Below are 21,166 nucleotides of genomic sequence, written 5' to 3' on the forward strand. Positions count from 1 at the left end.
ACTTATTACCCCCTAACCTGCTACATTCCCGGAATATCCGGGGGCAATATGGTACAATTAAGCATGGTCCCATAATCACAACAGTACCCATGACAGTTGGGCCCACTATCTAGCTATTTCTCAACTGAAGGGTGTCGAAGCCCTCTCCGTCCAGCCTTCCGACGAGCTGCCTTCACCATCTCCAAGCGAAGCCCTGATCCTGTCTTCGCCACCACCAGGCGAAGGCCTGGCCCTGTCGTCACCACCTCCAGGCAAAGGCTTGGTCCTGTCTTCGCCTCCATCAGGCGAAGGCCTAGCCCTATCTTCGCCACCTCCTGTCGAAGGCCTGGAGCGCGAACTGTAGCTTCGCCCGGCAGTCGGGGCAGACCAATCTTCGCATCCATCGGGCCGGTTGTGGATGATTCCACCGACACAGCGGTTGCCTCGTAGCGACTCCAACTCCAACTAACTTCGCAGTTGCCCTCGGGTATGGGGACGACAGGGGATGATCCCCAACAGTAGCCCCCTACTGGTAAGGTTTATCTTCAATAGGCCGAGCCTGTAGAATTTTGAGATATCTAAGCGCCGTCCCCCCTTCGGCCTATCGAAGTTAGTTGGATCCAAAGCTTGGTTTTATTATTGATATTATTGTTGTTATAATAATAATTTTTTTTGGGTGTTGAAACGTTAGGGGTAACTGTTTGCATTTAATGTTCATGGTAGTTATCTGAGCGCGTTTTCCGGTGTTGGTTCAGTTTTCGATGCTGGTGGTGTTAACCGCGTTCGATTTCTCCTATAAATATAGAAGCAGTCAAAAAAAAATTCACCTTGCCTTTGTTTAGAGTCGTTGCTCTCGTACGAAGTAAGTTTGAGTCCTTCGGACAGCCTAGACTTAGCCCCATGTTCCCTTCGCGCCGCTTGGAGGTCCCTTGAACTCGATGGCGCCGAAATACAGATCGTCGCGTCCGAAGACATATTGGATTGGACAGTCCAAGGTGGATAGCGAAGTTTTAGCCAGCCTTGTCAGGGAGGGGCTGATTGATGACGTATCTAAAGTCCGGCTTCCCGGGAAGCAGGAGATCCCAGAACCCGCTGATGATGAAGCCATTGTTTTTGTGCATTACTTTAGGGCTGGCCTTCTACTTCCCTGTGACGAAATGGTAATTAAGGTGTTGAAGATCTTCGAAGTGTACTTGCATCAGTTAACGCCCAATGCCATAGTAAGAATGAGTCTGTTCGCTTGGGCTGCCCGATCTGAGGGAGTTAAGGCTTCCGCGAGGGCATTCTCCGCTGCGCACCGCTTGCACCATCAACCAAAACCCGTTTTTGTTCGCGGAGTGCAGAGCGAAGCGCACTATGGTTGCCTTAATTTCGCATATCGCGCCGGCCTGTCCACTCTCGCAGTCGTATACAAGAACAAGTGGCCGAGCGACTGGACCCAATGGTGGTTTTACCACAAGGTTGAAAGCGAAGAGTATCTTGTATCGAAGTGCGAAGGAGTAAAGGGAAATCGCACCCCGGATGTCCGGTTGAAAGCATCGCAAGAAACAACGCTTGAAGCCTTCGCACGGTGCGCGAAACATCTGTCAACTCGTGACCTGGTCGAAGAGTTTCTAGCGGCCGGGATTTGGCCCCTCAGCCATGGCTGGAGTATACCGGCCTTCGGAGAGAAAGGGCCTGAGGGGCTCTGCCGTCCTCATCCTGTTGTAGAGGGCTTCGCAGGTACCCTCTTGGACGTGCACTATGTCTTGATTTAAATCTTGTTGCTTAACAGTTGTTTTAATGATAACTTTGTTTGTAGATTTGTCAGTGGCCGAAGTTGAGGCGAAGGCTGTGATGTTGGTTGGGAAGGTTACCCCTGGCGAAGCGCAGCTCTGCGCGGACCAGGGTCTCAACCATAGGTTAAACAGGATCTTTGAGTACCGTGGATTATCTTACGATGAGCGGCCGAAGATTTTGGCTGTTCTGCAAAGCAACGTGGGAGGTTCCCCACCAGTGGAAGTAAGCGAAGAGCCTATCGCTTGCCCTCCGGTGAAAAGAAAGGCTTCGGAACGATCGCCAAAAACTAGGCGTACCAAGAAAGCTGTCGCACTGCGCAAAAAACCACGCGAAGCTGCGTCGGAGCCTCACGCGGAAATGTCACCGGAGGGCTCCGCTGCCTCGCGTGGCCTAACCCATCGGGAGAGTTCCGAAGGAGTGCAAGAGGCCCAAGCGCCGAAATCTATGTTTTGCACACGCGTCGATCTTCCGACATTAATCTTGAGCGACGACGAGGAGTTGACGGGGGCGGGCGCGGCATCGGAGCCCGGTGCCCCAGAGGAGCCTGCTGATGAGGGTGGTGACGACGTAGAGGTGGCAGGGCATTCGTCGCCTTCCTCGTCGTCGACCTCATCTTCCGAAAGCGAAGATTCGACGCCAAGTGTGCCGCGACGGAGAGGGAAGGGCCTTATGGGTCTTGGCGGGCTACTTGACGCGAAGTCCCTTGCTCCCGAGGCTTTGCGGCCCGCCTCTTTTGAGCCGAGTGCCGGGGAGGTAAGCGATGCGAAGAGGATTTTTGGTTCCTTCGTTCTCCCTGAGGTCGAGATCCCGCTTGGTCAGAAGTCTTCGAGCGAATTGATTGATGCTTCTGATGTGGCAATCGCGAAGGTATATTGTATATTTTCTTAGAATGAGAAGAAAGGAAATTTTGTATTTACTAAGTTGTCAGTTGAAATTTCAGGTTTTACTTCTCTCCCGAGCTCAGCGCAAACAAGCAGAAAAGTCCGAAGCCCGCGCCCGAAGCGCTGAGGGCCAGATTGAACTACTACAAAAACAGGCAGAGAAAGCCGAGAGCCAGAAGCGCGAGTTGTCACGGTGGGCGAAGGATGCAGAATTGCGATCGGAGAGGCTTGAAGCGGAGCTTGAAGCCCTGCGTGCGGCGAAGGACATTGCTGACGGCGAAGTGAATTGTCTTCGCCAGAATTTGCAATCCTCCGAAGCGCAAGTTTGCGAGTTGCAATCAGAGTGCGCATCGGAGAGAGAAAGAGCGGAGCGGCTGCAGATTGAACTGAGCGAAGCGAAGGCTTATAACGAAGATGCCCTTAATGTCATTGGGGAGCTTGAGTCGAAGGCGGTAGCCGCCTGCGAAGCAATCAGCCATACATTTGAAGGTATAGGCGCCTCGACAACTCCTCCATCAGTTGAACTCGTCGGACTGGGTGGACTTATTGGTTGGATCCACGAGACCAGCAGCAGCCTGCTTCTAGCTGCTCAGCTATACGGCGATTTCTGCGCCATGGTCGCCGCCCGGAGTCTCGTGCAGTCTGTGGAGATGACGGGTTGCGACCATCATACTGCCCTTCAACGACCCTCCTTCCAGTATCCTTCGGATCTGTCAACTTCGGCTGTTACCAAGTCGTCGAAGAGCACTGCCCGTTCATTCACCACTAATTATTGGTGTAAGCATGGACGCGAGCTAGCTCTTCGAGAGGCCGAAGTGAATCGTCAAAGGGTACAGATACCAAACTTGCATTTTTTTCTTGTCGAAGGTGATGAAAGTGGTTATTATGTGGCAATAATGTGTTTATTGTTGAAATTTATAGGCCAAGGCGAGGGAGGACACTTCGTCGAAACCGACTAATATGGCGGCCAAAGATACTGGGAAGGTGGGATGAATTGGCGCGAAGGGTCGTTGTTATATTTTGGTTTTGTCATTAAAGATGCGATACAGTGGCTGTGTAATACATTATGTATTAATGTCGAAGTGATATTGACCTTTTTGCGCTCCCTGCGCAGGTCCTTGCTTCAGACACTGCGCAGGTAGCCAAAGAAGTTGTTCCTTTGACTATGATGAGGGATAATTTTTATGTCTCCTGGTCCTGCTGGGAATCATTTCACCGTCGCCATGCTGATATCGACTTGGAACGTTATTGGCACGCGAAGTGTAGATCGTACGACGATATGAATGCTAGGACGAAGGCGTTTTGGAAATCTGTTTGTCCTTCGACGATAGTTAATCGGTGAGCTGAACGAAATCTTCACCGCGCGGCGAGAGGGGACATTGACGATGCATCAGTGCTCGTTGAACCAAAAATTGAACCGCAAGACGAAGAGCCGTTTTCCCGGAGACCCCAATTGTGTTATCGGCGTGGTCCCTCTTCGCAAGTAGCTAGGCGAAGTGGTAGTAACGACAGATCTTCCATGCCGACGTGTTGTAATCAAGTTGGGGCCACTTCGGCCCCATCATCGCGTTTCCATGCCAGCGAAGGCATCGAGTATCAATTTTATTTTAGTCGCTTGTATAAGGATTTTGTTGATCCAGAGGTTGATTTAGATGCGGAATAAACCTGGTTTGTGTTGTGACTTGCTGTTTTTTTACACTCTCTTCGCACATCGCGCGGAGTATGTTTTTTCCTATTCAATTATCCCGGGTCATAAGTTGAATTCTCCGGGTTGACTTTCTAGACGAAAACCATCCCCCGATTTTCACCGCAATTTCCTGCGATTCTATTGGGTTGGTAATCTTATCTTAATTAGTGTTACTCGTGCGAAGCGCCGTCCCCCCCCCCCCCCCCGACTTTTACTCGCAGGTAACTTCGGCCTATTTTGGGTGGATCGGTGTCTGATTCTTAGTTTTCGAAGTTTTCTGGCTTCTACTTGTTTTCACCATTGATATTTATGTATGCAGTTCTAGCCCCCTATACTTGACAAAGTGCTATGTCTTTTGGTTGGATTAGGGAAAATTTCGTCAAAGGTTTGTTTATTCCTTCGGTGCGGGGGCAAGCACTCTCAGCCCCCGAGTTCTGTCGAAGTTCGCTTTCCATCGATCGCCTTGACAATACTTCGTTTGAGCGAAGGTTTGTTTTTTTCTTCGGTGCGGGGGCAGGCTCTCTTAGCCCCCGACTTTTGGTGAAGCTCGCTGCCTTTCATTTGGCTTGGCGATACTTCGTTTGAGCGAAGGTTTGTTTTTTCCTTCGTTGCGGGGGCAGGCACTCTTAGCCCCCGACTTTTATCGAAGCTCGCTGCCTTTCATTTGGCTTGGCGATACTTCGTTTGAGCGAAGGTTTGTTTTTTCCTTCGTTGCGGGGGCAGGCACTCTTAGCCCCCGACTTTTATCGAAGCTCGCTGCCTTTCATTTGGCTTGGCGATACTTTGTTTAAGCGAAGGTTTGTTTTTTCTTTCGTTGCGGGGGCAGGCACTCTTAGCCCCCGACTTTTATCGAAGCTTGCTACCTTTCATTTGGCTTGGCGATACTTCGTTTGAGCGAAGGTTTGTTTTTTCCTTCGTTGCGGGGGCAGGCACTCTTAGCCCCCGACTTTTATCGAAGCTCGCTGTCTTTCATTTGGCTTGGCGATACTTCGTTTAAGCGAAGGTTTGTTTTTTCCTTTGTTGCGGGGGCAGGCACTCTTAGCCCCCGACTTTTGGCGAAGCTCGCTGCCTTTCATTTGGCTTGGCAATACTTCGTTTGAGCAAAGGTTTGTTTTTTCCTTCGTTGCGGGGGTAGGGACTCTTAGCCCCCGACTTTTATCGAAGCTTGCTGCCTTTCATTTGGCTTGGAGATACTTCGTTTGAGCGAAAGTTTGTTTTTTCCTTCGTTGCGGGGGCAGGCACTCTTAGCCCCCGACTTTTATCGAAGCTCGCTGCCTTTCATTTGGCTTGGCGATACTTCGTTTGAGCGAAGGTTTGTTTTTTCCTTCGTTGCGGGGGCAGGCACTCTTAGCCCCCGACTTTTATCGAAGCTCGCTGCCTTTCATTTGGCTTGGCGATACTTCGTTTGAGCGAAGGTTTGTTTTTTCCTTCGTTGCGGGGGCAGGCACTCTTAGCCCCCGACTTTTATCGAAGCTCGCTGCCTTTCATTTGGCTTGGCGATACTTCGTTTAAGCGAAGGTTTGTTTTTTCTTTCGTTGCGGGGGCAGGCACTCTTAGCCCCCGACTTTTATCGAAGCTTGCTACCTTTCATTTGGCTTGGCGATACTTCGTTTGAGCGAAGGTTTGTTTTTTCCTTCGTTGCGGGGGCAGGCACTCTTAGCCCCCGACTTTTATCGAAGCTCGCTGCCTTTCATTTGGCTTGGCGATACTTCGTTTAAGCGAAGGTTTGTTTTTTCCTTCGTTGCGGGGGCAGGCACTCTTAGCCCCCGACTTTTGGCGAAGCTCGCTGCCTTTCATTTGGCTTGGCGATACTTCGTTTGAGCGAAAGTTTGTTTTTTCCTTCGTTGCGGGGACAGGCACTCTTAGCCCCCGACTTTTATCGAAGCTCGCTGCCTTTCATTTGGCTTGGCAATACTTCGTTTGAGCAAAGGTTTGTTTTTTCCTTCGTTGCGGGGGTAGGGACTCTTAGCCCCCGACTTTTATCGAAGCTCGCTGCCTTTCATTTGGCTTGGAGATACTTCGTTTGAGCGAAAGTTTGTTTTTTCCTTCGTTGCGGGGGCAGGCACTCTTAGCCCCCGACTTTTATCGAAGCTCGCTGCCTTTCATTTGGCTTGGCGATACTTCGTTTAATCGAAGGTTTGTTTTTTCCTTCGTTGCGGGGGCAGGCACTCTTAGCCCCCGACTTTTATCGAAGCTCGCTGCCTTTCATTTGGCTTGGCGATACTTCGTTTAAGCGAAGGTTTGTTTTTTCTTTCGTTGCGGGGGCAGGCACTCTTAGCCCCCGACTTTTATCGAAGCTCGCTGCCTTTCATTTGGCTTGGCGATACTTCGTTTGAGCGAAGGTTTGTTTTTTCCTTCATTGCGGGGGCAAGCACTCTTAGCCCCCGACTTTTATCGAAGCTCGCTGTCTTTCATTTGGCTTGGCGATACTTCGTTTCAGCGAAGGTTTGTTTTTTCCTTCGTTGCGGGGGCAGGCACTCTTAGCCCCCGACTTTTGGCGAAGCTCGCTGCCTTTCATTTGGCTTGGCGATACTTCGTTTGAGCGAAGGTTTGTTTTTTCCTTCGTTGCGGGGGCAGGCACTCTGAGCCCCCGACTTTTATCGAAGCTCGCTGTCTTTCATTTGGCTTGGCGATACTTCGTTTAAGCGAAGGTTTGTTTTTTCCTTTGTTGCGGGGGCAGGCACTCTTAGCCCCCGACTTTTGGCGAAGCTCGCTGCCTTTCATTTGGCTTGGCGATACTTCGTTTGAGCGAAGGTTTGTTTTTTCCTTCGTTGCGGGGGCAGGCACTCTGAGCCCCCGACTTTTATCGAAGCTCGCTGTCTTTGATTTGGCTTGGCGATACTTCGTTTAAGCGAAGGTTTGTTTTTTCCTTCGTTGCGGGGGCAGGCACTCTTAGCCCCCGACTTTTGGCGAAGCTCGCTGCCTTTCATTTGGCTTTGCGATACTTCGTTTGAGCGAAGGTTTGTTTTTTCCTTCGTTGCGGGGGCAGGCACTCTGAGCCCCCGACTTTTATCGAAGCTCGCTGTCTTTCATTTGGCTTGGCGATACTTCGTTTAAGCGAAGGTTTGTTTTTTCCTTCGTTGCGGGGGCAGGCACTCTTAGCCCCCGACTTTTGGCGAAGCTCGCTGCCTTTCATTTGGCTTGGCGATACTTCGTTTGAGCGAAGGTTTGTTTTTTCCTTCGTTGCGGGGGCAGGCACTCTGAGCCCCCGACTTTTATCGAAGCTCGCTGTCTTTCATTTGGCTTGGCGATACTTCGTTTAAGCGAAGGTTTGTTTTTTCCTTCGTTGCGGGGGCAGGCACTCTTAGCCCCCGACTTTTATCGAAGCTTGGTAGCGATTTTTATAATCCCGCGAAGGTCGTAAGTGTATGCTTTCCTGCCTACACTTTGCACCTTGTTATGTCGTCGATTGGTGCGCCAATCTTCTAAGGTGACGCACTTCGACGAAAGGTAGTGCAACTCGAGACAAGCAATATTTTTGGGGGCTACTATCTTTGTTCGTATGGGTTTCTGCCTCGTTAAAAACCTCAGCCCCTAGCGAAGGGGTCCCCCTGTGAGGAAAAGAGTGCAGTACCCTTACATGATAATTACAAGGACTTTTACGGAAATTAGAAAAACAAAAAATAAAAAATAAAAATTACATTGGAGTCTCGGACTTATGTTGTCGATTCTCAAGCATAGAACTTGCGAAGGTTGTCTGCATTCCAGGTGTGTGGAAGCTCTTCACCTTCCATATTCGCCAGATGGTACGAACCGGGTCTCAAGGATCTTTTGACTATGAAGGGGCCATCCCATTTGCTATGAAGCTTGCCAAACGATGTTGCTGTACCAAATCTTCGCAATACCAAATCTCCTGGTGTGAAGGCATTTTCAGATACGTTCTTGTCTCTCCATTTTCTTGTCTCTTCTTGGTAAGTAGCCAGGTTTTTGGCGGCTTGCAATCTTACTTCTTCGAGGGCATCTTTTGGCGAAAGTTCATCACATTGCTCTGTATCATTCCCGACCCTGAATGATTTAGCTTTCAATTCTTCGGGGGTCATGGCCTCTTCGCCAAATAGTAGGCGGAACGGTGTGTAGCCTGTTGGTCTTGCGACCGTTGTTCTTAATGACCATAACACCTTGGGTAGTTCTTCGACCCACTTTCCTTTCGGCAATCCTTGAAGACGCTTCGCGACTCCTGCGAAGATGATACCATTTGCTCTCTCAACTGCGCCGTTGGATTGCGGGTGGTAGACTGATGCAAACATTAACTTTATGCCCAGGCTATTACAGAATTCTCTAAATCCAGCGCTATCGAACTGAGTACCGTTGTCCACAGTTACTTCGCTCGGAACCCCGAAGCAGCACACGATGTTCTGCCATAGGAATTTTTGTATATTTTTTGATGTTATGCTTACGAGTGGCATTGCTTCTACCCACTTTGAGAAGTACTCTACCGCCACCATGGCGTAGCGCAAATTTCCTAGGGATGGCGGCAGTTGTCCGACAATATCGATTCCCCATCGCCGTAATGGCCAGATCGGCGGAATGAGTTGTATCTTCGTTGTCGATCTGTTTGATCCCTTCGCCCAAAATTGGCACTGTTGGCAACTTCGTACCAGTTGGTCTGCATCACTTACAGCTGTTGGCCAATAGAAGCCCTGCCTGTATGCTTTTCCTACCAAAGCCCTTGTTCCGATATGTGAACCGCACAGCCCGCTGTGAATTTCTCTTAACAGTTGTTGGCCTTCTTTCTGAGATATGCATCGCCACCTCCTGTCGAAGGCCTGGAGCGCGAACTGTAGCTTCGCCCGACAGTCGGGGCAGACCAATCTTCGCATCCATCGGACCGGTTGTGGATGATTCCGCCGTCACAGCGGTTGCCTCGTAGCGACTCCAACTCCAACTAACTTCGTAGTTGCCCTTGGGTATGGGGACGGCAGGGGATGATCCCCAACAGTATGTTCCTGCAGACAACTTGCACTTATGGCTGCTGAATAAGCCTACTCACAGACCAGTTCACAAGCTCCTCAACCCAGTCCTTCAACCCAGGTGAGTAACTTTTATGTTCTAGCTGTGATGGAACCTGTGATGCAAGCTGTGATGGAACCTGTTGAATGTGATGGAACCTATTAAATATGCAAGGTGTGATGTCAAAGATTTGATATTTCTAGATGTAAATGTTATTGTGAGCTTTGATTAATCTCCAGGAAGAAGTGTATTGTACATCTTCTTCCTACCAAACTGCTAAAATTGAAACTCTTTCAATCCTTGTTAGAACATATTAAAACTTGGAAATCTGGATGAATCATAAGCATTCTTGTGATGATGAATGTACTATAATGTAATGTTAAATTCTGAGGATAATTTACAAACAATTTTTTGAACTTTCTGTCAACACTTACATTACCATCCCAGTTCTGATTACATTGGCATTAGTAGAAACAAAAGGATTGCCTAAGTGACACAAACTACCAGACATCGACATCCAATTATCTCATCACCGCACAAGCTTGGCCAGATACACAACAATGGCCATCAACACAAAAAAACATGTTTACACCCAGCAGCACTACCATTGCCTTCACCCAACCAAGCAACAACTCCACCTTTCCTGCTACCACCTTCTCGGTCTTCAATTCAGCAAATTGAGCCTTGAGTGCTTCAAGCTCCTGCTCCATTTTTCCCTGAACCATCATTATCTGCGGAATGTGATCAATAGGAGCCATTTTACCTTCTTTAGCACCGAGCAAACCCTGGCACTCCAAGTGCTTCTCGTAGTCATCACGCCACTTGTAAAAGGAGCATGAGTTCGCTTTCTGCATCCAACACGGTGCGCAAATCAGACGAAACCTAAATCCCCAAAACAGACGAATCCAACCACACAGAAATAGACAAAGGCACTTACTCCATACTTGTTCCTAGGGCATTTGAAGAACCTCTTGCCATAGTTCTCGGTGGTCCTGGCCACAAGCTCGATGGTGTCTTCTTGGCCGCAGTCGGGGCACCGAACTAGCGATAGCCTGGTTGGCGGCTCCTCCTCCGGAAGATGGGAAGGATGCAACGATCCCTTCAACCAGACACTTTTGCTTGGGGACTGAGACATGCCACCAGAGTGGGGGAAGGAAGGCGGCGCCGTCGTGGTAGCTGGAGGGAGAGGGGAGGGGTGGGTGATTGGGTTGGGGGGTGTGCGCGATTGGTCCGACTGAGCCAGCCGGGGAGCTAGCCTTAGCTTCACGCGGTTCCTCCTCCGGAAGATGGGAAGGATACGACGCTGACCTGCTTGGAGTTGGTCGAGGAGCACGACCACCTGCTCGGAGTTGGTCGAGTAGCATGACCACATGCTCAGAGCTAGTCGAGGAACTGATCAAGAAGCTGCTCGAGGAGTTTGACACGCACAACGTTGGATCAGTCTACTCCAACTCTTCTTCCGATGCACTGCGCGTCAAGCGGTAACGATCTTTGATCTCCTACTAGCATGATTTCCTGAGTGAATGCGGTAGAAAAAATTTCGTTGTAGGCTAGAGTAGCCTGCCTGTTCCCCAACAGTGGTATCAGAGCCATCTTGCATAGTTTTTGATCTGGATTGGTCCCTGCACGATTTGGTGTAATTGGGATCGGATGAGGTGCGAGTCGATGGAACCATACGACCAAAAAGATTAGCTCGATCTTCCACCTGACCGCACGTGCGACTTGCCCTACCAGCTGGAATCACCATCGGGGCTAACAACGCGCGCCGCTTAATGGTCGGGAGAACAACAGATCGAGGTTGTACGTGTTGTCGTCGTTTCCAAAAACCTCATGCGATGATCAATATGATTGATCCAATGAAAATTAAGGCATTGTGAATGACTCGGAATCGGCTTGATATGATTTATCCAATGAGATTTTCATAGCGATTTCATAAATACGATCTATGAATTTCTGAGAGGTTTTCAAGGCGCTGCCCTGAATCCGCTGAGGGGGGGGGGGTCGAAGGGGACCGTCGTGCTGTCCAAGCCTAGGGCTTATAAAGATAACATGTTGACGTTGAGACATTAGAATTCGATTACACACTTAACTCATTTTTGCAGAGAATGTTGTGACTAGTATGACCTTATTATGTGTGTGATGCATGTTTGTAATTTTCATGACCTACGTGTCATTGTTAATTGCAGCTCAAAACTGTCATGTTATTGTATAACGGTCTGTGTGCCGACATGTGATGCTTTATATTCTCATGTAATTTGTCTAGTGCTATTAGGTGTAATAGACTAATTCATAACCATGAAGACTCGAAGCATGATGAATCGGAGGACAGGAATCATGGCGATAGACATCACCATGTGAAGGGGTCATACTATGTCACAGTTAATATGATTGCTTGTGATGCCTATTTATGTTCCTGTTATGCTGTTTTATTCATATTTTCTATGAGATGGATATGTTTGCATGATAGAATAGCTTCCCTCAGAAAAATTAAGAATAATTGATGCCCTTCCGATAGCTACACCTACTTAGGTTTTGATCATTGTTTGATAGGTCAGTCAAAGCAGGGTGCCATCTTTTATCTTGACTAGTTAGAGTGGGTGTCAGACATCCACACACATAGTATTGGTTTAGTAACAAAGCTATCAAAACGGTTTTGGGCTTTGTGGCATAGTATTGGGACCGAGGCATTCGATGCCACCTAACAAATAAGAGTCACATAGGGATGTGATTAGCAAGATGTTGCTTACCTAAGTCACCTAAATTTCTAGCAGTGATGCCAAAGCTCAATAGAACCTAGTCGAATATGGATCTTGTTCCACTATATGTCGTTAGGGGGAAACGGTTTCAAAACATATAGTGGGAGTATCTTTTGTTAAATTGTTTAATGAAAGGTTTACATAAACATAGTGCTAAACCTTGCATATTTATTTTTGTTGTAAATCATGGCACCTACTGCTAACGCTAATTCCAGTTTTAATTTGCGTTTGATTCTTGAAAAACAAAAGCTATCTGGAAAAAACTTTATTGATTGGTATAGAAATATGAGAATTGTTCTCAAACAAGAGAAAAAGGAGTATGTTCTAGAGGTTCTCTATCCTGATGAACCAGCTGATAATGTATCTGTCGCAGATCGGAGGGTTTACGAGAAGCATACCAATGATTCACTCGATGTTAGCTGTCTCATACTTGCCACTATGTCTTCTGAGCTTCAGAAGCAATATGAGAACCCGGATGCTCATGATATGATTGTGGGACTCCGAGGCATGTTTGAGAACCAAGCTAGGGCCAAGAGGTTCAACACCTCAAAGTCCTTGTTTGTGTGCAGGTTGACAGAAGACAGTTCAGTTAGTTCTCATGTGATCAAGATGATTGGTTACATTGAGAACCTGGAAAAACTTTGTTTTCTCCTTAGTCTTGAGTTGGCTATGTAATTCTCAAGTCGCTCCCTGCGATCTTCGAGCCGTTCATTTTGAATTTTCATATGAATAGCATGGAGAAGAGCATGGCTGAATTGCATGGAATGCTTAAGACTGCTGAGGAAAGTATTAAGAAAAGCTCTAGTCATGTGCTGATGATTCAGAAAGATAGAAAGAAGAGAAAGCGCAAGGTCAAGGCTAAAGTGTCGGATGAGATCTCGAGCTCAAAGCCTAAACCTGTTGGAAAGTCCAAGGCTGACATTGCTACTTCTGATGCTTGCCACCACTGCCATAAGCCTGACCATTGACGGATGAACTGCAAGCTATACTTAAAAGAACTCAAGAAGAAGAAGTGAAGTAAGACTTCCACTTCAGATATAAATGTTATTGAAATTAATCTTGCTACTTGTCCTAAAGATTTATGGGTATTTGATACCGGATCGATGATTCATACTTGCAAATCGTTGCAGGGACTGAAAAGGACTAGGAAATGTGCAAGAGGGGAGATGGATGCTCGTGTCGGTAATGGTGCAAAAGTTGTTGCGTTGGCCGTCGGTGTTTATTCCTTATCGCTACCCTCAGGATTAGTTTTGGAATTAAATGATTGTTATTACATTCCTGCCTTGGGAAAAATATTATCTCTTCTTCATGTTTGGAAGATGATGGATATGATTTCATAATAAAGAACAAGTGTTGTTCGATTTATTTGAATGGTATGCTCTATGGCAATTGTCCATTGGTGAATGGATTATATATTCTAGATCTTGAGGATGTTCCTGTTTATAACATTAATACGAAGAAGTCTCGGCTTAATGATTTGAATCCCACTTTTATTTGGCATTGTCGCTTAGGTCATATAAATAAGAAACGCATGCAGAGGCTCCATAAAGATGGTCTTCTTGATTCATTTGATTTTGAATCATTTGATACATGCGAATTTTGTTTCCTTGGCAAGATGACTAAGGCGCCTTTCACCCGTCAAGGAGAGAGATCGAGTGAGTTGTTGGCCCTTGTACATACTGATGTATGTGGACCAATGAGCTCTATCGCTAGAGGTGGTTTTCAGTACTTCATTACTTTTACCGATGACTTTAGTAGATATGGTTACATCTACCTAATGAGGCACAAGTCTAAGTCATTTGAAAAGTTCAAGAAGTTTCATAATGAAACACAAAATCAACTTGGCAAGAAAATTAAATTTCTGCAATCTGATTGTGGAGGTGAATATTTGAGCCATAAGTTTGGTGATCATCTAAAGCAATGTGGAATTGTTTCGCAATTGACTCCACCGAGGACGCCTCAATGGAATGGAGTGTCCGAACGGAGGAACAAGACTTTGTTGGACATGGTCCGATCCATGATAAGCCAATTTGATCTTCCATTATCCTTCTGAGGATACGCTCTAGAAACTGATGTATTCACTTTAAATAGGGTTCCATCTAAAGTTATAGAGAAGACATCCTATGAGATATGGACCGAGAAGCGTCCCGGGTTGTCTTTCCTTAAGATCTGGGGTTGTGAGGCCTATGTAAAATATTTGACATCAGATAAGCTTACTCCCAAATCAGATAAATGCTTCTTTGTGGGGTATCCTAGGGAAACCAAAGAATATTACTTTTATAACCGGGAAGAAGGCAAAGTGTTTGTCGCTCAAAACGGTATTTTTCTGGAGAAAGAGTTTCTCTTAAGGAATATCAGTGGTAGCATGGTGAAACTCGAAGAGATTCGAGAACCATTAGAAAGTGTTTTAACTCCTACTGAACCACAATTGGATGTTACAGAACATGTTGTGGAGACACCAGCCCCACGACGGTCGGAAAGGATCAGTCGCGCACCTGAGAGGTTTATGTTCTTAACCACGGAGCAGCGTGATATATTATTGTTATATAATGATGAATCTAAGACTTACTCAGAAGCGGTGGTGGGACCTGACTCCGAGAGATGGCTTGGAGCCATGAGATCTGAGATAGAATCCATGCACGATAATCAAGTTTGGAACTTGGTTGATCCACCTGATGGTGTCAAAGCAGTTGAGTGCAAATGGGTTTCTAAGAAAAAGATAGACGTTGATGTAAATGTTCACATCTATAAAGTATGATTGGTGGCAAAAGGTTTTAGACAAATTTAAGGTGTTGATTATGATGAAACATTTTCGTCTATCGCAATGCTAAAGTCTATCCAAATCATCCTAGCAATTGCCACATATTATGACTATGAGATATGGCAGATGGATGTCAAAACGGCTTTCCTTAATGGAAACCTAAGGGAGGATGTGTACATGACATAGCCTGAAGGTTTTGTCGATTCAAAAAATGCTAGAAAGATATGCAAGCTGTAAAAGTCCATCTATGGGCTGAAGCAAGCTTCTCGAAGTTGAAATCTTCCTTTTGATGAAGTGGTCAAAGGGTTTGGTTTCATCAAGAATGAAGAAGAGCCTTGTGTTTACACAAGGGCTAGTGGGAGCGCACTAATGTTTCTAGTCTTATATGTAGATGATATATTATTGATCGGGAATGATATTTCGATGCTTGATGCTATCAAATCTTCGTTGCAAAAGAGTTCTTCGATGAAAGATCTAGGAGAGACAACACACATATTGGGCATAAAGATCTATAGAGATAGGTCGAGAAAGCTGATTGGATTAAGCCAAAGTACATACATCAACAAGGTATTGAAAATGTTCAATATGCAGGATTCCAAGAAAGGTTTCTTGCCAATGTCACATGGCATCACTCTCAGCAAGAGTCAGTGTCCTTCAACCACTGATGAGCTTGAGAGGATGGGTGCGATCCCATATACTTCTGCTATCGGGTCCATCATGTATGCTATGCTTTGTACACGCCCAGGTGTCTCCTATGCTTTAAGTGTTACGAGTAGATACCAATCAAACCCGGGTGAAGCTCACTGGGTAACAATAAAGAATATCCTTAAATACTTGAGAAGAACTATGGATATGTTCTTGGTCTATGGAGGTGAGGAGGATCTCATTGTAAATGGTTATACCAATGCTAGCTTCCAAATCAATAGGGACGATTCAATATCGCAATCTGGTTTTGTGTTTTGCCTTAATGGAGGAGTAGTGATTTGGAAGAGTTCCAAGCAAAAAACGGTGGCCGATTCCACGACGGAGGTCGAGTATATCACAGCTTCTAAAGCTGCAAAGGAGGCTATTTGGATCAGAAAGTTTGTTTCTGAGTTAGGTGTGGTGCCTAGTGCTTCTAGTCCAATGGATCTCTATTGTGATAGTACTGGAGCCATTGCGCAAGCCAAAGAACCTAGGTCGCATCAGAAGCCCAAGCACATACTGTGGCGCTATCATCTTATTCGAGAGATTTTAGATCGAGGTGACGTAAAGATATGCAAGGTGCACAGGGATTTAAATATTTCTGATTCGTTGACAAAGCCACTCTCACGGCCAAAGCATGAGGCGCACATGAGAGCTATGGGTATTAGATACCTACATGATTGACTCTAGTGCAAGTGGGAGATTGAGGTGATATGCCCTAAAGGCAATCATAAAGATGATTGTATCACATGTCTATGTTAATGTACTTTTGAATAATATGTTATTCAAAGAATGGCTATCATTTACTTTGATTGGAAAGTATGTGACTTATTCATGAAACTCTTTGTTTATATCATGATGTTATTCTTAACCGATCCCTAGTCACGTATTATTATGATGATACATAAGAGCAGCACATGTATTGATTGATGATCACGTTTTATGGATCATAGGTATAGAGATATCAAGTCAATAATGTAGACATTTATGTTAGAGAACATGATGTTGGATAGATCCACCTTGAGATACTGCTGGGATTGTTATTTATGATGTGCCATCAGTTGTTATCTCAAATGGTGTACTTGTAGGATCCTTAAATCTGAGATCGTCATTGGTTCTCAGAATGTGTAGTTGAATACTTTGAAACTGTCAAACACTATTTTGTAACTGGGTAGTCATAAAGGTAGTTTTCGGGTTTGTCATGAAACATGTCGTGGGGTGTAAGCGATCAAGATGGATTTTGCCCCCCTTGATAACGGGAGAGATATCTTTAGGCCCCTTGAGGTAGTTGGATCGAGAAAGTGCATGGTTATGCCAATATGATTAAAGAGTTAGTCATGATGAATCCACTACTTGATCGAGTGAATAGTTGAGCTATCACAAGGGTGACACGTATCTCGTGCGTGCGGTACTAGCACGTCGGCGTTTAGCGTTTCTACCCAGTACATATGGATACCGTTGAGATGTTGCTGCTATTGCGGCGCTGACCTGCTCGAAGTTGGTCGAGGAGCACGACCACCTGCTCGGAGCTGGTCGAGGAGCACGATCACCTGCTTGGAGCTAGTTGAGGAACTGATCGAGAAGCTGCTCGAGGAGTTTGACACGTATAACGTTGGATCGGTCTACTCCAACTCTTCTTCTGATGCATTGCGCGTCAAGCGGTAACGATCTTTGATCTCATACTAGTATGATTTCCTAAGTAAATACGGTAAAAAAAAATTTCATTGTAGATTAACGTAACTTACCCGTTCCCTAACACATACTATCGCGGCTTCAACCTACCGCTGATCCCGAAGGAAGCTGGGAAGAGCCAAAGAAACAGGGTGTGCACTCCTCGTTGCAGATCCCCAAGCAAGCACTTTGGAGTGAAGTATCTTGGCCTCCTTACTGCAGTTAGTAACGCTTCTGATGCAACATCGGCAAGTCCAACAAAAAAGAAAACAGAATTGAACAGCAATACCAGAAGTACAAATGAGGCATACACAGGGAAGATGGCTCCAGGAGCCAACCTTTGAAAGAGGGACATGGAGCAGGAGGTAATGATTTGGCCATGGAGTGGTGGTAGAGGTTGGGCAGGCAGGTGCGATGCGATGAGAACCTGAGGGGCGGTAAATAGGTGAAATAGGTGGGCGCAGACTGGATTAAAAGAAATGTTTTATTTATTCATTTGAATAATCTTAGCCATGCCAGTTTAATCTAATGCTCCCGTAGACGCTTGGCGCTAGTTGGGTGGCAGATCAGCGCCTAGCGCCTAATCGGCGATTAGATGGGCCTCCGCGGCTGCCTTGGGTAACACTGGTTAAACGTGGTGACATGGCAGACATTGTGGAAGAAACATTCCAAGTTGCATCCAAGTCGACAAAATCACTCCCTAGATAACCTTGGGGTGTAAGTTTACTTTATTTTACAAGTTTTTTTTTCTTTCTTTTTTGAGAAGGGGTGGGGGGTTGTTGTCTAAATATCTGGTTTTATTATGCAAGTGAACTTTTTTAAAAAGGTCTTAAGAGTGAAAAACTTATTCCAATATTTAATAATCTCACCCTATCCTGTCATGTATGACATCATGCTTAACATGGCCATATCACTATAGTGCTTGATTACGTCAAAATGAATTACCAGTTTATTTTATTCTTTCTGTAAAGTTTGCTATGTGCTTAATCCACCAAAGCAAAACTAAGACAAAAATATCACATGTTTCTTTACTATCAACTGAAGTTTTTAAGAATTGGGTGAAATTAACTGTGTTATCTGCATAACATGCATTCATATTGGCCCGTACATAGTGAATTGTTGACTGTGTAACAATTTGCCTATCTTTGAGTAATTTCTCTGGTACTTATCATCTCATAAAGAGCAAACATATTTGTTTTACAGTTGAACCCACTTTTAAGCCTCAACTTTAATGTTGGAAGAGAAAAGGGCAAAGGAAAATCTGTATCTTTTGCTTTACCGGATGCTTCTGAGGGGGTTGCTCCTAAAGATACCAATTCTAAGATGGGTAACTAACTTCAGCCATTCCTATATTGACAAATTGACTGATAAAATATTTGAATAACTCGCCTCAGCAGACTGCTGAGTAGGTTAGTTTATTTGGTTACTGGTTAGAAGCTGTAATGATTTGTCAAGTTTTCTTCTCCTAATGTATTATTGTTTCCTTTCAGCATTTAATTACTGAGCAACAGTAGTCAAATGATCAGGAATATACTGATAACGAGTGCGTGCCAGTACCATGAGGGCAAACCATCAGATCATGCTGTTGAACAAAACCAAAATCATATGTTGGAGAGATAGGGTCATCTATCAAACTACGAAGCAAATTGAAAAGGTTGCAGAAAGTTGGAATACCTAAGCATACTGCTGATGACTGTTTAACAAAGACTATGTTGAACCTTCAGTAGCTGAACAAGATAATGATAGTGGTGACGATTACACTGCTGGTGCTAAGTGGAAGGTCAGGAGAAAACCAAGTGCTAGTGTAGAAGAGCCACATCAGCAGAAGGTCCGAAAAGAAAAAAAAGCCAAGTATCTTCATGGGCGGCAAGAGAATGTTGAAAGATGCGTCGACAGAAAAAACTGTCAAGAAGCTTACCCACAGAATTCTTTGGAAGAGAATGAAAGGTTGATGGCTAAAATAACGAAGCATCAGTTTAACGTAACGAGTTTTTCTCTCTTGTATCTTCGGCCTTTGTTGTTTTAGAGGTTAAGACCTTACTGGACACACCTAATGTCACGGCCGGCAGACGACGAGAGAAGAGTGCCAAAAAAATAGCGATGAGATGTAGTCAGCCGACGAACCGTGTGCTTTAGCTTGGGCAGTGCGATGGTGAATGACACGCCCAGGCAAAAGGCTCGCGGATAAGATGTTTGCCTACAGATGCACTGCTTCGACTCTGACTTGGCTAACAAGCTATCCAATTCTACTCTGACTCTTGACTTATAGATAAAACTAACTACCTGACGATGTCGAGTTGGATACGACTGGCGCCTGGGCGGCCAGCCATGCCCTGTCATGACAACCCCTGTACTGGCATCCCAACATGACACCTAATGATGAGATAGATCACATGAAGCAAAGTGTGATACATCTCAAGTTGTTCCAAGAGGCAAGAGCATGTTAATGTGAGTTTTTTTTTTTTTTTTGGCAAGTTTAGTAGTAGCAAACATCTTATCCGCGAGCCTTTTGCCTGGGCGTGTCATTCACCATCGCACTGCCCAAGCTAAAGCACACGGTTCGTCGGCTGACCAGGGGCGAAGCCAGCATCGAAGGGAGGGGGGTGCAGGTCTCTTTACTGTTCATCGGAGCTGCAGTAATTTACTGTTCATTAGGGCTGATTTTACTAATACTTTTGAATGGAGGGGGGTGCATGTGCACCCACAGTCATCAACGTAGCTCCGCCACTGCGGCTGACTACATCTGATTGATTCCGAAAACAACTTTTATGTGGCTGATTGGTTGGCTGAATTTTCAGTTGAAGGCTAAAATATCTAAAACAACTTCGATCATATGTTGAAATGAAAAGGTTTAAACTTTAATTACTTAAGTTTCAAACTCCGTGTGTTTCTCGTATTCTCAGTTAATGTCTTATCTTACTTATGTACAGCAGCTCTCAACTTGGAGATATGGATGCTTTTGACTATAGATATAAGACGTGCACTTCCCATAGCTTGGCCACTGCCTGCTTCACATCGAAGGTTGGCCTCGACATCGGCAGCGCGATTGCCACAGTCTATCGAGGATAGGGATGTAAGTAGGTATCCAATGAGTAGTTTTAGGTCACTACTTAGTTTATTTTTTAAAACTAATTATGTAGAAGTGAATTTTAGCTCAATTGAGTGAGTTTTGGGTAGACCCAATGACCTACACAATACAAAACTTGCATCCTAATGGAGGAGTGTCCACTGTCCAGAGCCTTGGAGGATGGGCTCGGTTTGTGTCTTAGGTTCTGTACTGATATGTCAACTTGTGGCAAAAGACTCTTCGAAAACGCTGGCAAATAGTCTTAAAAATAAGTCTCTTCGAAAGAAAAAATGTTGGCAAAATATTTTTGTTTTGAACTAGAAAGCAATAACCCCGTAGAGTATAAACATGTGGGTAAGAAGGAAAAATCGAGCCAAAAAGTTTGCTGCCGAGCAAAATAAAACTTTGGGTAAAACAGCACAAAAAACTGTTACTAAGCCGCACACAAATACATGTAAAATCATATTAGAATTCCATTTTGCCACTAACTCATGCCATGTATGTCATTTTACCACTGGGGCCTATCAGTGAAATGCGGACACAAACCATAACAAATGGCAAAGTCAAGCTGATGGTAAATGATAGTGGCACTAAAAAAAGAAAGAACAAAAAAATTAGGGTTTGTCTCCTTTTCAGGTGATTGAGATCTTGCACATGTCTCGGTCACAATTTTGACCGTAAAAACTCGTCCTAGCAAATGTAAAATCTTATACTTTTTACGATCATTAACCTTCCCACTGACTGGCGTTATGGCCCATCAGTTTTTACGGTTGCAGGGTGACTTTTTTACGGTCACGTGTAACCATAAAAACAATAAGATTTGACGGTTGCGGAGAAAGTTTTTTACAGTCAAAAAATGACTGTAAAATCTCAGGTGACTGAAAACTAGCAATTCTCAAAAAATTATGTTGGTCTTGACCAAGATTACCATAACATTCGCAAACGGTGTAC

Source organism: Phragmites australis, chromosome 18, assembly GCF_958298935.1.
Source record: "Phragmites australis chromosome 18, lpPhrAust1.1, whole genome shotgun sequence".
NCBI classification, from domain to species: domain Eukaryota; kingdom Viridiplantae; phylum Streptophyta; class Magnoliopsida; order Poales; family Poaceae; genus Phragmites; species Phragmites australis.